Source organism: Lissotriton helveticus, chromosome 4_1, assembly GCF_964261635.1.
Source record: "Lissotriton helveticus chromosome 4_1, aLisHel1.1, whole genome shotgun sequence".
NCBI lineage: Eukaryota > Metazoa > Chordata > Amphibia > Caudata > Salamandridae > Lissotriton > Lissotriton helveticus.
The window spans coordinates 1,037,485,022-1,037,503,966 of NC_136063.1; positions in this window are offsets into that span (position 1 = coordinate 1,037,485,022).

Consider the following 18,945-nt stretch of genomic DNA (forward strand, 5'->3'; position numbering starts at 1 on the left):
CCGCTATGTCTGGATGCGGGACGCGGAGCCGGGAGCTATATAAGGCTCCGTAGTGGGCTGTAAATGCTTCGTGTATGTGGCGCTGTGTGTAGAGCAGCCCCCTCCCATCTACTTGTATCGCCGACACCGGGGCCGTGCGATCCTCCTGCGTTATCAGCCAGGCCAGTAGCTTGCCAGGCTTGTCGCCTAGGTGGTGCGTGCGCGCTGAGTGGGCAGCATAATTAAGGTTGCGTAGGCGTTCTAGGAGGCGCGTATGTTCCGCCTGTGCTGCCATCAGGGGGTCGCTAGCGCCATCGACCGCATCTTGTACTCGACTGAGCAGGTCGGCTTCCAGCCTCGTTAAGTCACCCTCCAGCTGTCTCTGCATGTGTCCCTGTGTACCCAAGCAGTGCCCTCGAATCACAGCTTTAAAGGCGTCCCATTCAATCTGGGGGGAGGACGCCGTATCAGAATTATCCTCAAAATATTGCGCGATTTGCGTGAGAAGGGAGTCGCGGAAAGCCGCATCTAACAAGAGGGCCGGTTGGAGTTGCCAAGTAGGGATGGGCGGGTGCGGACGCTCCCATGCAATGGCTAGGACGTGTGGGTTACAGTCTGAGTGAGTGCGGCCCATGTAGCGCGTGTCTGCAACAAGGGGGAGGAGGTCAGCGGATACCAAAAATCTATCTAAGCACACATGCAGATCGTGTGCGCCTGAATAATAGGAATACATCCTTGTCGCAGGGTTGTTTGCCCACCATGCATCGTGTAGGTCCCATTGTGCGGCCCAGCCAATCAGCGCTTTCATGGCGCCGTGTGCCGGCGTACCATCTTGAGGTGGGGAGGAGCGGTCCAGTGTCGCGGCAAAGATACAATTATAGTCGCCCCCAGGATCCACGGGACACCATGCCAAGTAGCCAATGTCGTCGAGAGTCGGGCGAAGAAACCGCCCTGGTCATTGTTCGGGGAGGATAAGGAGGCCAGTACTATCTGTTGCCCATCCAGTCTGCCCTGGGCCACTATGTATGTACCATCAGGATCTATATGGGTGCTTGAGGCCGCCCAAGGGGTCCCAGGACGGACCCACAGGAGCGTTTCACGGGCAAAGGAGGAGTACTCTGTGGCGTAAAGTTGCCCACGCCACCTGCGGTGTAATGCGCGCACTTCCGTTCTGTTCAGATGCGTTTCTTGTAACAGTGCTATATTTATCTTATGGCGTTTTAAATAAGAGTAGATCTGGTACCTTCGTGCCGGTGTGTGCATGCCCTTGACGTTCCAGGTACATATCTCGATTTCAGCCATGGTCGCCGTCTATGTAAGTCCTATTCTCACCATCTGACCCCGGTCCCCTAAGTGGAGCTCTCCCCAGACCCCCCAACCCCATCCCCGCCTCTAGTCCAATCATAGCTGCAAACACATTAGGTAGTGACCCACGCAGGTGCAAAGGGGTGGGGGAAACAGGGAACACAAAGAGCTTAAAAAAGGTAATAAAATAGAATATGCCAAAAGGTCGGCTGCCCAACATGAAGCCGTCCAAACACTCAAGTGAGCTAAAGAAACTATATAGTTCTAGGGGGTGCTAAGTGAATGGCACAAAAAGAGGCTAGGTAACAATATTGTCCACAGAGGGGGTATCGTCCCACCCCGGGCCGAGAAAGAAAGGCCTTATCCGGCAGGCAGCACCGGGCACCAGCTCGCCCAATGGTGTGGGAAAATGTCTGTCCGATGCCAAAGGGTGAAGGGAAAGTTCGTGTGGGGGTTCTCACCTCCGGTAGAGCTGAACCGTAGGTCGCTAGGGTACATGTGACCACGGCAAAGGGAGAATCGCCGCGGCGACATAAAGCAAGTGTGTGCGAAGTCTGCAAAATGTTACTCACTGCGTCCCGTCGCCGCCTTTCCGCTCGGAGCAAGAGGGTCCCCACGCCTGTCGTCGCTGAATACCGCTCATCTCAAGGCAAGCGAGAACAGTGCAGGCATGGCAATGTTGGCCATGCGCCGTGGGGGGGAGCTCCGGTCCACTCCTCAGACGAGAAGGTCCGCTGTCATTAGGGGCAGAGGACGGCGCCGGGGAGCCGCTGATTTCCATAACTTTGCGCAATGCGTCTTGCTGCTCCTGCAAGATCAGGTCCACTGATGGGGAGCGGGTCACCGTATCTTGCGTGTGGGAAGTGTGGATGATCTGCGCCCATGGCGCCAACTCGATCCCTGTGTGCGCGACATCGTGGTGTTTCCCTGTGCTTTCCGAGGCGCCTCAGCCACCCCGCCATCCAGCCAGGCTTCAATCTCCTCAGGGCTAGTGAAGAAGTGTGTTTTGTCTTGTGCTACCACTCTTAATTTTATGAACAAAAAGGGGATAGGTCCATAAACACGTGGTGGGGGCTAGACCCTTTATAGAATATGTAACACAAATTGCCCGAACCACAAAATCTCCACAAGCTTATTGAGAGGGAAAAGATCAATTTATTATGATCACCCTCGACACTTTACTTAGTGTCAATGTTTTTTTATCTTTTTAAATTTATGACAATCTATATGACAGACAACAACAATACATTAAATATTTACACAGCTATAAATACTTTGTACATACATGAAAAACAAATTCTTTACACATTACCAAAAAGAAAATTTCTTGCATCAAACATTACAAAAAACTAAGACTACATCACAAACAACATTAGAACAAACATTACATTCAAAAAATGAGAAAAATATAGAAAAAACCAATCCAAGGGGGAATTATAAGCAAATGAATGGCTCTTAAACAAATCAATACTGGACCAGCCGGTCCTAGTATCGTGGAGATGACATTTTATTCCACCCTATGAAAGTGCCGACGCGTTTCGAGATCAGGCACAATGTCGCTGATCTCTCATCAGGGCTGTTTTATTCTTTGTATCTGCAAGATTCAAAGAAAATATTTTACTCATCACTTCTGAAAACCAAACTTCTTTTAAGGCAATGGGCTGAGAAAGAAAATTGCTACATGCCAAACTTGTTTGTAAGTAGACCAGGGCATTAAGGCGTAAAAGGATTTCAAACCAATTATTTTGAACGTGGCCAGGCAGGACTCCCTACAAGAAATTTGGGAAGTTTTTGTACGTTAGTAAATCAAACCAACTTGTGGTTTCATTACTAAAGCATAACCTAGTACTACTTAAAGCATACCTTGATATTGTCGACTGCCGCCAACAGGCGTACTTATCTGTAGTCTACCACCATGCGGATAAGCTCCTAAAACAATAGTGAAAATTGTTTTAGTGATAGGGCTGATGATTACAGTGTTCGCATAGTGCATGCATTATTAAAATACCAGAATGGGCAGGAGTCATTTCGCCTACCTTAATGATGTATTTCTGTTCCCTTTTGCGTTTTTGTCAGTTTTTGACACATTTTTGAAAATGTGCTCTCAATTGGCCGTCCTGTGTCAGTGAAAAAACGAAAAAACGAGTATGAGCGCTTGTAGCTAAAAATCTAAGTATTCAAACCGATTCTGAGCGTTAAATGGACCAAAAGCATGTCCTGGCAATTACCTGCTCGAAGATAACAGCACGCCGCTGGTGCGATCAAAATTTTTTCACAAGAAATGGCCGCGCAGGCACTTCCTGTATTTAAAGCCCACCTCCAAAAGAGGGCATGATGGGACTTGTAGTGTCCTCAAACTTACGCAACAAGTCAATTATATTTATTATGTGAAGCGCATATAAAGTCAGGGCGCGCCGATTGCGTAGTGTCATTTTCAAAGATTAGCTGTATGAAACCTATTTTGTAACTATTTTAGTTACGCGCTGGGTTTGAGGTAAAAAACTCAAAACTTTATTAACAACTCGTATATAAACACTAATGTTGAAACCGGCCAATTCATTTGAACGCTGATTTAGATCGCATATATGTCACAAGTACGGCGAGCACATTAAGGGTCATTATTGTAATAATCACATGTTGTGTGCACCCTAAACTTCATAACAGAGCATGTGGGGAGTCCGTAGGTGACCCTGCACCCATTTTTAAGATTGCATGTGTCTACCTGCCAGGCAGTTGCCACGCTTATTTTTTATACGCAAGATATGTTAATAAAAAGAGGACATAAGGCTACAGATTAAGGCCAGGGATGTCTAACAGATACCAGTCCGCTATACTGTCTATTTCAATTATATGTGGGCTATCTCGGACAAGCTGTTAAGACCTGTTTGAGTGCTATTGTATTTCAAAATGAGATAAGCCTCTTTCTGCAGTAAGGCACGCTCAATGTCATGGCATTTTGTCATTGAATTCACAGTGAACAGCACTGACCATTTAAAGTCATGTTCATTATGGCCTTTATCACAGAAGTGTTCAACCAGCGGAGCGGTCATTATTTTTTTCTTTATGCGTGATCGATGCTGGCTGGTTCTTTGGTTAACTTGTTGGCTGGTCTTGCCTATGTAAATTAGTGGGCACGGGCAAAGCTAACAACCCATTCAGAGATCGAATTTTACAGTGATATCGCTACATTGATGACGTCTGGCTCCTGGCAGGGGAGCCAGGCGGAGCTAATGTCTTTCCATGGGTGGCTCAATTCAAGACACAAGAACATCAAATTCTCAATAGAAAACAGCATTAGTCGTATGACGTTTTTGGATGTTGAAGTGAGATGCGAGGACGAACGATTGGTCACATCGCTCCATAAAAAGGCGACTGATAGGAACACCATTCTGCACCACAGAAGCGCCCAACCTAAAGGCCAATCTGCCCTATGGGCAATTGCTTAGAATTAGGCGTAATTGTTCGGATGTTTCTGATTATGAAAGACATGCAAGATCTTTTTGTCATGACATACAAGACAGGGGCTACCCTAAGAAGCTCCTTAAGCACTCATTCAAACGTGCTAGATATACGCCGAGAGAATGCTTGCGCCCACCGATGAACAAAATGGTGTGTGTCACAACGTTCTGTCCCGACACCCACAAGTTACGCCAAGCTGTTTTGAAGAATTGGCATCTATTAGAAGGTTTGAATTGCCCATTTCCTAAGCCTATCTTCGCTTACAGAAAAAATCAAAGTATTGGTGAACAATTGATTAGAGCTGATATTGCCATTCCAAAACCTAAAAGTGACCTTTTGTCACAATGGAACCTAAAGCCCGTGGAAGGACGTCACAGGTGCGGCAATTCTGTTGCTTGTTCTACAACAATTGAGGGCAATGAATTTGTCCATCAGGGCACTAAGTGGAGACATACAGAATTCTCCAACTGTAAAACGAAAAATGACGTTTACGGAATACTTTGCCCGTGCCCACTAATTTACATAGGCAAGACCAGGCAAGACCAGCCAACAAGTTAACCAAAGAATCAGCCAGCATCGATCACGCATAAAGAAAAAAATAATGACCGCTCCGCTGGTTGAACACTTCTGTGATAAAGGCCATAATGAACATGAATTTAAATGGTCAGTGCTATTCACTGTGAATTCAATGACAAAATGCCATGACATTGAGCGTGCCTTACTGCAGAAAGAGGCTTATCTCATTTTGAAATACAATAGCACTCAAACAGGTCTTAACAGCTTGTCCGAGATAGCCAACATATAATTGAAATAGACAGTATAGCGGACTGGTATCTGTTAGACATCCCTGGCCTTAATCTGTAGCCTTATGTCCTCTTTTTATTAACATATCTTGCGTATAAAAAATAAGCGTGGCAACTGCCTGGCAGGTAGACACATGCAATCTTAAAAATGGGTGCAGTGTCACCTACGGACTCCCCTCATGCTCTGTTATGAAGTTTAGGGTGCACAGAACATGTGATTACAATAATGACCCTTAATGTGCTCGCCGTACTTGTGACATATATGCGATCTAAATCAGCGTTCAAATGAATTGGCCGGTTTCAACATTAGTGTTTATATACGAGTTGTTAATAACGTTTTGAGTTTTTTACCTCAAACCCAGCGCGTAACTAAAATAGTTACAAAATAGGTTTCATACAGCTATTCTTTGAAAGTGACACTACGCAATAGGCGCACCCTGACTTTATATGCGCTTCACATAATAAATATAATTGACTTGTTGCGTAAGTTTGAGGACACTACAAGTCCCATCATGCCCTCTTTTGGAGGTGGGCTTTAAATACAGGAAGTGCCTGCGCGGCCATTTCTTGTGGGAAAACTTTGATCGCACCAGCGGCGTGCTGTTATCTTCGAGCAGGTAATTGCCAGGACATGCTTTTGGTCCATTTAATGCTCAGAATCTGTTTGAATACTTAGATTTTTAGCTACAAGCGCTCACACTCATTTTTTCGTTTTTTCACTGACGCAGGATGGCCAATTGAGAGCACATTTTCAAACATTTGTCAAAAACTGACAAAAACTCAAAAGGGAACAGAAATACATCATTAAGGTAGGCAAAATGACTCCTGCCCATTCTGGTATTTTAATAATGCATGCACTATGCGAACACTGTAATCATCAGCCCTATCACTAAAACAATTTTCACTATTGTTTTAGGAGCTTATCCGCATGGTGGTAGACTACAGATAAGTACGCCTGTTGGCGGCAGTCGACAATATCAAGGTATGCTTTAAGTAGTACTAGGTTACGCTTTAGTAATGAAACCACGAGTTGGTTTGATTTACTAATGTACAAAAACTTCCCAAATTTCTTGTAGGGAGTCCTGCCTGGCCACGTTCAAAATAATTGGTTTGAAATCCTTTTACGCTTTAATGCCCTGCTCTACTTACAAACAAGTTTGGTATGTAGCAATTTTCTTTCTCAGCCCATTGCCTTAAAAGAAGTTTGGTTTTGAGAAATGATGAGTAAAATATTTACTTTGCATCTTGCAGATACAAAGAATAAAACAGCCCTGATGAGAGATCAGCGACATTGTGCGTGATCTCGAAACGCGTCAGCACTTTCATAGGGTGGAATAAAATGTCATCTCCACGATACTAGGACCGGCTGGTCCAGTATTAATTTGTTTAAGAGCCATTCATTTGCTTATAATTCCCCCTTGGATATTTTTTTTCTAAATTATTCTCATTTTTTTAATGTAATGTTTGTTCTAATGTTGTTTGGGATGTATTCTTAGTTGTTGTAATGTTTAATGCAAGAAATTTTCTTTTTGGTAATGTGTAAAGAATTTGGTTTTTCATGTATGTACAAAGTATTTATAGCTGTGTAAATATTTAATGTATTATTGTTTTCTGTCATATAGCTTGTCATAACTTTAAAAAGATAAAAAACATAGACACTAAGTAAAGTGTCGAGGGTGATCATAATAAATTGATCTTTTCCCTCTCAATAAGCTTGTGGAGATTTTGTGGTTCGGGCAATTTGTGTTACATACCACTCTTAATTTGGCGGGGGAAAGTAGTGAATACTTGAGACTCGCCTGTCGCAGCCGCCGCTTCACTGCCAGGAAGGAATGTCTCTGTCTTTGCACCTGTACGGTATAGTCGGGGGAAAACATCACTGTGGTGTTATCAATCCGGACTTCGCCGAGCTTCCTAGATTCACGTAGAATCGTGTCGCGGTCCCTGTAGTTGAGGACGCGAAGGATCAGTGGCCTGGGGTTGGAGCCAGTAGGGAGGGGCCTCGTGGGTATGCGGTGCGCACGTTCCACCACGAAGTGTGGCAATAGTGTGTCCTCCAGTAGTAGGTCTCTCAGCCAGACCTCCACTCATCGTGTGGGGTCCATCCCTTCCCATTTCTCTGGTACGCCAACCAGTCTGATGTTATTCCTTCGCGCCCGCCCCTCCGCATCCTCAGCGCGTTCTTCCAAAAATTCTACCCTGTTGAGGAGGTCTCATATGTGCTTGTCCGCTTGGCTCACCTTGGGTTCCAGTGTCGCCACCGCTCCCTCCAAGGTTGTGGTGCGGTCTTGCAGTTTCTTGTGGTCGGCCTTGAGGTGGGGCAGGTCTATTGCCACGCCGTCGATTTTAGTTTCCAGGAAGGTGCGAGTTTGTTGGAGGGATTCTTCCAGGCGTTCCATGACAGCCAGTCCATTGTCCAGTTTCGACGTGACATGGTCAGCATCCATCTTGGGCGTCGACTTGACCAGTTTCCCTTTCATCGATGCGCCTCCGGTTCCAGTGCGCGTCTTCACCCCCCGCAGACATGGGCCAGGCAGTGCCTGAGTGTGACCTCTGCGCTCGAGAGGGGTCGTCTCAGAGTGTGGTGTGCAGCACCAGTTGATGATTAGTCAAGCCTCCAGGAGGTCAGCGCCACTGGGGACAGGCCGGGCGTGTGGTGGTGCCAGTTAGAGCGTCAACAGGCAATTCTCGCAGCTCCGTTCTGCGGGACCGGAGCTAGCGTTGGTGTCCTCTTGGGAAGGTACGGAATGGTAGGGCAGGTGAGAAGTGTGCACAGCAGGGGCGCAGGCGCCTCAATATGTTGCCTTGCCGTCTGGTGCACGCTGTCCGTCCCCGCCAGTGTAGCACTCTCAGGGGAGCGAGTGTCCAGTCGGAGGTACGCAGCGCCCAGGGGGCCCGCCGCACCTCATCAGCTCTCCCCGTGATCCGCGGTCACTGCCGAAAGGCGATGGTTGCAGGGGAGTACTAGTCGCCAGGGGGGTTTCTCGCCAGTGGTCAATTATAGAGAGCCCTTCTCTCCAAGCCGAGATATGGTCCAGGACCGGGCATGTCCTGGTGAGCCACGGGCATTCGTCGTCTCCCAATAGTCTATCCCCAAGAGCCCCGGTACCTCAAGTCTCAAGGGTCCGCACCCGCTGGTCGCTGCCCAGCGGGGTGCCACTCCAAACGTGTGGTGGTTCAGCCCCCAGGGGCCATCAGCGCATCAGCATGGCTCGGGGGCAAGCAGGTGTCCTCCTTTCGCCGCAGGCCCTGCTGGTGTGTTGGAAGCAGTGGTTTGTGCTTCGGTGCGCCCAGCCACATGTGCAGCCCAGCCGTCGGTGCAAGATTCCAGTGCAGCCCACCGGGCCCACTGTGCCTGCACCCCCCCTCAGAGCGCGGCGTCCCGCTGTCATCATCTGGCGTATGGAGCTGCCTCGCCGCCCCAGCGCTGTGGAAATTCCTCACAGCGCCGGGCCCGGCAGGTGCGTAGTGTCACAGGGAATTTGCCGCAATAACACAGTTCTGGGGGGGCGGGGGGAGCCACCCGGCCCGCCTCCACAGACGCCGTGGGTTCCAGCAGGGTGCCGTGTAGGCCGCAACTCGAGGCCTGGTATTCTAATTGAGGCAGTGACCTCACGTAGTCAGGCACTCTGGGGTAGTGATGTGCAAGGCGGCTGTAGACCCCCAGGTGGTGCGTCTCCCTCCTGTTGCAGGCCTTGCTGGTGTGCCGGAAGCGGTGGACTGCACTCCGGCGTGTCCGGGCACACTTACAGTGCAGCCGACGGTGTAGGATCTCAGCACGGCTCACCTCGCGTCTCCGTGTTTGCAGCTACCACAGGACCCGGCACCATCCGGAGCATGGATCCGCCTCGCCGCACCAGCGCCACGCCAGTTTCTCACGGCGGCATGGTCCGGTAGGGGTGCAGCGTTGCAGGGGGGCCCGCCTCAACAATACAGTTCTGGGGGTGGGGGGAGCCACCCGATCTTCCTCTGCAGTCGCTGTGGGTCCCAGCAGGGCGTCGTGTAGGCTGAAAATCCAGGCCTAGCAATCTGGTCGAGGCCACGGACTTGCGTAGGTGGGCACTCCGGGACAGCGACGTCTGGGGTGGCCGCAGTCCCCCAGGCAGTGTCAGCGCGGAGCCAAACAGGCGATCAGCCCCAAAATCGGATGGTGGGTGGGTGTTATCTCTGGTTCCGCCCGCAGTTTCAGCCTGAACAGGATATTTGGGACGGAGAATCGGCCCGGGGAAGGGGAGCTCGGATCGGAGCTCTACCCTACCACGTCTGCCTCCATTGCGTGCCAAGCCACGCCCCCCAACAACTGCACTGATGTCACTAACTCTGCATCGCAAGTCAACAGCACGTGGCTGTGGGCCACTGCTGACAGCTGCCTCCTGCCTTCACTGCGGTTGAGAAGGTCACACATTTGGAACTGAGCCTTGATTTATTTATGGCAGAGTTTATATCACTGTACAGGCCTCATCGCAGAGTGCGTACCCTTTCAGCCCCGGTGCCACTAACTCTGTGCCACGGAAGTCATGGACACTCTCTGGTTGAACTTTGTTGGCTGCGTCTGAGTCTATGGCCTGGGGGTTGTCTTCATCATCATGTAGCTGACACGGACAGGGTGGTAAAAAGGAGTCTGTAGCATTTGACTCCTCCATTTCCTGTTTCTGCCCTCTGCATCATGCCCTGGAAGGATACCTTCCACTGTCCCCGTCACACTCTGCGACATTCTCCTTGGACATCAACGAGGACCTGCTCAGCTCTCGTGGCCCTACCTGAGTGCACCGCAAGTCACCGTCCCGTGGTGGTGTACCTGTGCATTCGGGGCCACTAACTCTGAGCAGCTCAAGTCATAAACCCTTGTTGTTTGAACTTTGAATTTATAATTGTCTGATCACTGTTGTAGTTGTTGCCTGCACCAACTAACCCCTGAGTGGTGGCTTACACTACCCAACACCCATCCAGCACAGGCGTCACTGTACATGTGACCCTGCTCGCAGGCAGGTCGCTCCCCACACTGCTGCACGGTTCTGCCTGGATTGTTTTTTCTTAAGCTTGTATTTTTCCCCTGTGCCTAACTTGCTTTCTTGCCCAGACTTGTTTTTATTCCCCTGTGCCTAACTTGCTTTCTTGCCCAGAGTTGTTTTTATTCCCCTGTGCATGTACTTGCTTTTTTGCCCAGACTTGTTTTTATTCCCCTGTGCCTAACTTGCTTTCTTGCCCAGACTTGTTTTTATTCCCCTGTGCCTGTATTTGCTTTCTTGCCCAGACTTGTTTTTATTCCCATGCCTGTACCTGCTTTCTTGCCCAGACTTGTTTTTATTCCCCTGTGCCTAACTTGCTTTCTTGCCCAGACTTGTTTTTATTCCCCTGTGACTGGACTTGCTTTCTTGCTCAGACTTGTTTTTATTCCTCTGTGCCTATACTTGTTTTCTTGCCTAAACTTGTTTTTCCTTCATGTGCCCAGTTATCCCGCGGCCCCTGCCTGTTTTTCCCGCAGCTGCGTCCCTGCGGCCCCACCCCCCTGCAATCCCATTCACCGCCCCGCTCCCACCTCCCAGCTGCTCCTCCCTCCCACATCCCCTCATATGGAGGCCGCACAGCAGCCGTGCAGTGGGCGCGCCTATGGCAAGCCCGTCTGCGCCCGTCCACTCCTGGACCGCGCCCAGCACCAGAACCCCTGGACCCCGCGAACGCCACGATTCCCGACACCGCTACGATGCCAGAACCCTCCATGCACTCAACACCAAACGATCACACACCTGCTTCCTTGACGCCCCGAAGCGCACCCTTGGAGCTTTCACCTGCTGGAACTGCAGCTTCACAAGAATCTGACCCACCAAGCTGCCAACCAGGAAAGAACCCAACCATCTCAGATGCATCCTTCTCACTACCCGTTCCGCCCGCAAACACGCCGTTGAACTCTGGGACCTACTCGACTCAACCTCCCCAGACGTTGCCTTCCTAACGGAGACCTGACTGAACCCCGCCTCGGCACCCGACATAGCCATAGCCGTCCCGGAAGGCTACAAGATCACCCGCAGGGACCGCACCAACAGAGCAGGAATCACCATCGTCCACAGGAACACTCTCAGAGTCTCGACCAACACCGCCGAACACCTGCACTTCCAGATCCACACCGAACCCAACACCACCCTCAGAGGAACCCTCATCTACAGACCCCTGGACCCTTTAGCGGAAATCCAGACGCCGTGGGGCTATCTTTTGCTGTTTTGCCCCCCGCCTTACCGGCAACCAGTGGCGGCTGGTGAAGGTTGAGAGTGGTGGGGCTGTGCTGGGTGCGAGGTGGGGTTTTGGGGTTTACTTTAGGGAGACAGCATTTTTTGGGAGGCTGGTCACAATTTCCTGTCGTACTAAATTAAATACTGTGCCAAATTATGGAATTCATTACAGATGACCTACTTCACACAAACAAACACATCAACACACAGTTACATTATTTTAAAATTCAGAAAGAATAAAAGTTTTCATTGTTTCATCTATATATCCAACAAAGAGCAAGGCTAATCAATCAATTATGGGGGACCATTTTTTTTAATGCTTACACAGCCAATGTTTGTTTTGTGTGATTTAAAACTGTAAGCCACACAAAGAGTTATTTCCTACCCCCAAGGTCGAGAAGGCTACAAGAATAACACAAACAAATCAAGAGTAGCCTGGAGTCACCAGCATGCTAAGGACAGGTTCCCGAAGCAAGATGTTCGAGGAATGCTAGCATTTTTAAATTCAAGCATCACAATGGCATGTGCAGTACTGTAGCCAGGCCGCACAGCACACTAACCTTCCATCTAATTGTACTGCACTTATGGCAAGGGCTGCAGACAGGCACATGCAATTGCTGCTGGGCCTGACACTTCATCATGAATAGTGAGGCATATGCGATGGAGCCTACATAACTCAGTGTTCTGCCTACAGAATGCTTGGTCATTGGTCAACAACTGTTTTGCAAGCGGATTTACAGCCAGACATATGCACATGTAGCCGGTTTTCACTGTTCTCCGCATTTTTTCAATTTCAGGCTGACAGAAATATGCAGCCACCATCCAGTGAAAATAAAAGAAAGATATACATTGCACCGGAGTCTAAAGAGAGCCAGCGCGCAAAGTGTTCAATTTTCACCCTTCTGTGTAACACCATTTTGGTGCTTCCCTGCCAAAGCAACTAATGCCACCTCAGTGTGACAAAGTAAGGTAACAGTCAGTATGGGTTGCATTAATTAAGCATGCAACAACTTGAGTACACTTGCACAAGTCATTCCGACCCATGCCTGGGATCATTTTCCCTCATGGCCAGAAACAGGTAATGTCTGAAGGCATCTTTCACAACCTCTGACATTTCAAATAAATAAAGCTCATCCACTTGACATAAACAAAAATTGTATCGGACACTTCGTGCACCAATTATCGGCCAAAAATTCTGTAAAGGAAGCCATACACTTCAAGTGTGTTACTGGCTTTACAGAATGTAATTAGTGAATTCAGCATGAAGGTGCCTGGATACTAACTAAACTTTTTTTTTTTTGCTTACCGAGTTGCTTGCTTGGAGCTACGCCGTGGCCCACTCACAGGGTTTGGGACTGCTCTAGGGAACTATCAGGCCTGTCACTGCTGCTCAGATAATGAGGCCACACAAGGACCTGAATTTAACAGCAGCGCGGGAAGCAAACAATTCGAGTGTGCGCAGTTTGTCTTCAAAAGTCAAGATGACAAACTGCGCAGACTCGAATTTTTGGCTTCCCACTGGTCTACAGCCTTTACCCCACCCTTTCCCTACTAGTCACAGGACAGGACCAACCCTCCTGTGACGAGTTGGGAAAGGGTGGGGTGATCCTTCTCTCCACTCTTTGACTGACGTGAGGGATAAGAAATAACGGGCTTAAGTGTAAAACGCCCGGGTTTTTTTTTAACCTCACGTCCTCAGGGGGTGGAGACTGGTCCTTTGGGCTATGTGCTTGCTAAGCATTTTACCTCACAACCCTCAGGGCGTGAGCTCGTCAGCCCAGCAAATACATCACCTCAGAGACAACAGGTTTATAAATCATTACTGGCAGGCAATGCATCACTTCATTGTTAAGAGAGTCTCTCTGAGACTAACAACGTAAAAAGAGCCCCGACCTCAAAGGTCAAGAAAGATGTGTGAGCGCATTTTTTTAAAATCATAAATACAAGATTTGTTTGTTGACTGGGGGTGAAAGTGAAGGGGGCGGAGCCCCGACGCCCAAGCACAGAAACCGCCACTGCCGGCAACTGCTCGCCGCTCCCGCTCCGCGGGAGCAGCTTCGTGGGAGGACCCACCAACGTTGTTGACTGCTTGGCTGCCGCGTTTGCCGCGAGTGTCGACCAGCTGTGGGGCTGAGTGAGGCTGCAGGGGAGTAGCGCGGCAGGGACTCACTATCCCAGGAGTCCCTGCTCGACCATACAACATCCGGTCAGCGCCCCCCTGCGTGCCCCACCCACAACCGCCCTCCATCAATAAAATCAAGCGAGAGCCCGTCTTGCGGGACGCAAGCGGGACGCCGGGCGAAGCCCGGGCAAAGGGCGGGCCCTCTGTGGCCCTCAGGGGCCCGAGGTGGACGGGACGGGCCACCCCCTTAACATCTTCAAACAGGTCACCCCGTAAAAAAGGTAACCCACGTTTTTTATATTTGGCGGATAGCCATATACTAAATATACAAGGATGACTAAAACCCAGAAAACTCCTATGACAACTAGATCTAAAACGAGTTTAAAATCCGTGAGCACACCACTACCCACCATAACTGTTATTGATCTTATGCTGCAAAAAACTATCAGCGTAGTGGCGGATGCTATCCAGGATACAGAGAGACGTCTCTCCCTGACACCAGATATGTGCTTTCCAAACCTTTCTATGCATACCACTGACAACACACATAATCAGGACGCCTCAAATAATTCTCAAGACTCATTATTGATGCAGTCCTTCACTGACTTTCCAGGATCCCATATTAAGGATAACACGTCGAAAACCCTGTTTACATGCCCTGCAGGGAACGCCATGGACAGTAGCCCGCTGGAGCCGATTAGCCTTGGAAGTAACATATCCTGTCTGCACACATCATTTTTAGACCCAGAAGTCCAAATAGTGGAGAGTCATACTCCCACTACTCAATTGGAATCGTTGACAATTCACGAGCCAACAAATAAAATTCAGTGTCAAAAGAAACAACGAAAAACAAAACATCTAACGAAAAAAATGAATCGCCCATTGGGAAAACAGAAACATTCTATTAAAGATATGTGGCAGAGACAGGGTAAAGCCTCCGCAACCCCTACAACTGGGCTTCTGACTATATCTACTCAAGCTCCAGATATATCTCGATCTGAAAAGGACAATAATGAGAGTGTTTTGGATAAAGACTGGATGAGGCAAATAGTTCAGTCATCTACAATGAATATACCTTCTCTGAATGACATAGAAATTATGATTAAAACTCTTTTACAGCCTATTAGCAATCGAATGGTCAATATTGAAAAGGCCTTAGGAAAATTCGAGAGAGCACAAAATGAAGTATCCTCTAGCATCCTTAAACGATTAAATTTCCCCAATACAACCTCTACGTTTGTTCCAGCAAGTACAACACTCAAAGATAACAACACTAAAACTGTAAGAACCACCAGTGTTACAGCAAATAGTACTAACAAACTGACAGTGCCTCAACAACAGGGACTTTTAACCACAAATCTCCCAGTAACGACTACACAAGTAGTGTCTAATTTACCGCAGCCATTAGCTACGTCTGCAGTTAACACTCAAATCATGCAGGCATGTGATGAAACTGATGATAGTGAGTGGGCTGCGGAGGGCTACTCTCAGGAAACTGGATTAGCAAATGTGGAGTCACTGAAGATTCCTATTCCTTTACCAGCAGATATCCCCATTATGACACCAGGGGCAACCCAGCCTAAACCGATGATAGCAAAAAGACCTATCCACGTGAATCTCCCACCTGAATCAAATGCATTTACAATAGTTATGATTGGGGTCCCCAAACTAGCTGACAATAGGGGGGAGACCTATGTGGAATTAAAAAATAAGGTCATGCAATGGCTAACTACACACAGGCCACTTCCCCCTTATATAACTGGGTCCATCTCCCATGTGAAGAGAGTGGATTGGGTGGGTTCAAGATTTAAATCAACGGAGGGAGACTGCATAGTAGTCAACTTCAAAGATAGACGAGTGGCAAAACTTATTGTTAACTGGCAGAGTCCTTCGACAAATAGCTTGATCCGCACCATGGGCTTAAGTTATTTCTACCCCCACAATAAAAACGGGCCAAGTAAAAACCAAAAATCTTACCAGGGCTTCGATGGGCCCCCGGAGCCTCAAGCCCATTTTCAACCCTGGGCACCCATTATGACTTATAATCAGGGGTCAACGCTAGATTGGGATCAGCAAAGACAGGCATACTCTTGGGAAGGTAGGTCACGTAACCATCCTCCTCAAGTAATGCATGCGATAAGGGAACATCCACAACACACATACGAACGAGATTATATTTATCCTCATCTGTCCCAAAACCACTTTGAGATTCCAACTTCAAATAGATATGATGCCCTGTACTCCTACGATTATCTGGACGAGGTGGACTGACTGACACCTGTTCTGTCCCCTAATATTTTACCAGACCTGTCAATCCGTAAGGAACAAAACAACATAACAAGAACTGTTAGTCCAACTAGCACCCTAGCCCTTTCTAGAATGGCACCAGCTACCAATATAATAGTCCCCGTAACTTCGCCCCCTGAGAAATCTTTTTTACAATCTGTAACCACTTTCTCTACTCCTGAACTGGGCAGCTCTTCCTCTACTATAGTCCAAAACTTGCCACCCCGCATTAGAAACCAATCAACAGTTGCAACAAGTCAACACAAACAAAACCTGTACTTATTACCTAACAAGACTCAAGAGCCACCGATTATCCATGATGAACTTAAATTCATAAAAATTCTGTCGTGGAATATAGCAGGACTGGCAGCAAAAATAAACGATCAGAAGTGGACGGAGTTTGCCAGAAAATTTGCTATATTGTGTTTCCAGGAAACGTGGCTTACAGAGAACAATGTCTTTATTGAGGGGTTCCAGAGCTTCTTTGTCCCAGCTATTCCATCGCCCAGTGGCAGAGCAAAGGGGTGCTTGGCAATATTTATTAGCCTCTCCCTTATTTCTCAGGTCAAGACTAAGCAGCTGGATAACAGGAACATCCAGATCCTGGAAATCAGAAAGGGCAAAAAAGCTTTAACCCTGGTTAATTTCTACAATTCAGTAACATCATCAGGTGATTGCAATATTCTTAAGCATCACAACTACCTGCGAGACAATCTGGTAAAATCACCTCGGAATAAAATAATCACTGGTGATTTTAACGCACATATTTGTGGAAATCCGACTAAGATAACCTTGGACTCTCTGGGATGTGGGAACAGATTGGGCCTTCATTTCGTGCATTGCCCGCGTGGAACCAAAATGAATAATTTAATAGACGACTTGAACTTGACTGTGGCAATGTCAATGAAAGACGACTCATTCATCTTTGAAGTACCAACCTATAAAGGCTCTGAACACGGTTCTTTCATAGACCATATACTCCTCTCTGTTGATCTAACAAATTCAGCCCTAAATTTCAAGATACATGAAAGCATCTTCAGTGATCACAACCCAATCTCAGTGGAACTAGGCGAGGGTTTGTTCGAACTACGGAAAAATTCCAAAGATACGGGTGCTTTAAAATTGATCAACAGTAATCGCCGCCTGAAATGGTCTAGGATAAACACTGAATCTCTGTATAAGTCCGTTGAAATGAGCTGTGAACAGGAACTTATTCGTTGTGTCTCTGAGTCCACACCTCCTGAATCTATTCTATCTGATTTTGATGTGGTAGTCCAAAGGATTGATCAACTGCTAACTGCTCCAACAAAAGGCCCAACTGATTACCAGCCAAGATGGTTTGATCACGCTTGTTCAGTAGCCGGCCGAAATTTGAAAATGGCTCTCAAGGCAAAGCCAAGGGACCCTGTATGTATTAAAACCTTGCGCTCCGAATATAAATCAACCTTGGCATCCCGTAAAAAGGTCATAAAAACAGATATCTGGGAGTCCTTGCTAGACCCATCAACTCTGGGAAACAGCTCTAAGTTCTGGAGCATAATCAATAAGCCGATGTTCGATGACCCTAATGCTGTCAGCCTTGGAACTATTATACCTGAGAATGAATGGGTCTCACATTTTAGCCAAATCTTTAAGAGTGATGATCCGCAGACGACACAAGCAATTAAATTATCGGAAGAAGCACCTTTGCTTATTACAGTTAAAGAAGTCGAAAAGGGGATTCGCAGTTTAACTAGCAACAAGGCTCCGGGCCCAGATGGCCTGCCCCCTGATCTATTTAAATCAAACATTTCTCTCTGGGCCCCAATCCTCACCGCAGTTGTCAACGCTGGAGATATAGTTGGGATTCCAAAGTCCTGGGGAGCCTCAACTATAGTACCCATTTATAAGAAGGGTGACAGAAGTAACGCAGCGTGTTACAGACCAATATCTCTGATAAATTCTGTTGCTAACGTTGTGGGAGGGATAATTTTAAATAGGCTGACCTTATGGGCCAAAAATAATAAGGTTTTGTCGCCCGTTCAATACGGGTTCAGACCAGGGCACTCAACTATAACCCAATGCCTGAACTTATACTTAATCAGTGGCAAGTACACCCTGGCTAGAAACGGAACCTTAAATATGGCCTTTATGGACCTTTCATCGGCCTTTGATTGTGTTGACAGAAACAGACTCTGGGACATTCTATTAAAAATGGGGGTTGAGAAGAACCTGATCAACTTTTTAGCCGACCTCCATAGTGACACAAGAGCAAATGTAAGATATACTAAAGATCTGAAAGTCACTAAAGATTTCAAGATAAATCGGGGGGTCAGGCAGGGCTGTATTTTAGCACCATTTCTTTTTAATCTATATATTAATGGCCTTGAGGAGCATCTTTTAAAAACAAAAACCGACTACCCATACATAGGGAAAAAGGGTGTACCTGTTCTGCTCTATGCAGACGATGCCGTTCTTATTTCCAGAACTGCACTAGGCCTTCAACTACTACTTGATTCTTTCTTCCTATTTATGAAATCACGGGGCCTGTGTATCAACAACACTAAATCATTTGTTATGAAGCTAGGTTCTGGCTCAAATAAGTCTTACCCCTTTTTTGTTAATGGGGAAAAAATTCCAATGACAAAGACTTTTTCATACCTTGGTGTATTGTTTGATCAGAAACTTACATGGGGTCCTGCAGTAAGAAAGAAGAAAGGAGAATTAGTCAGGACTAATGCTGCTATATTTGATTTCGGGCGTAAATTGGGAAATACACCAGTGG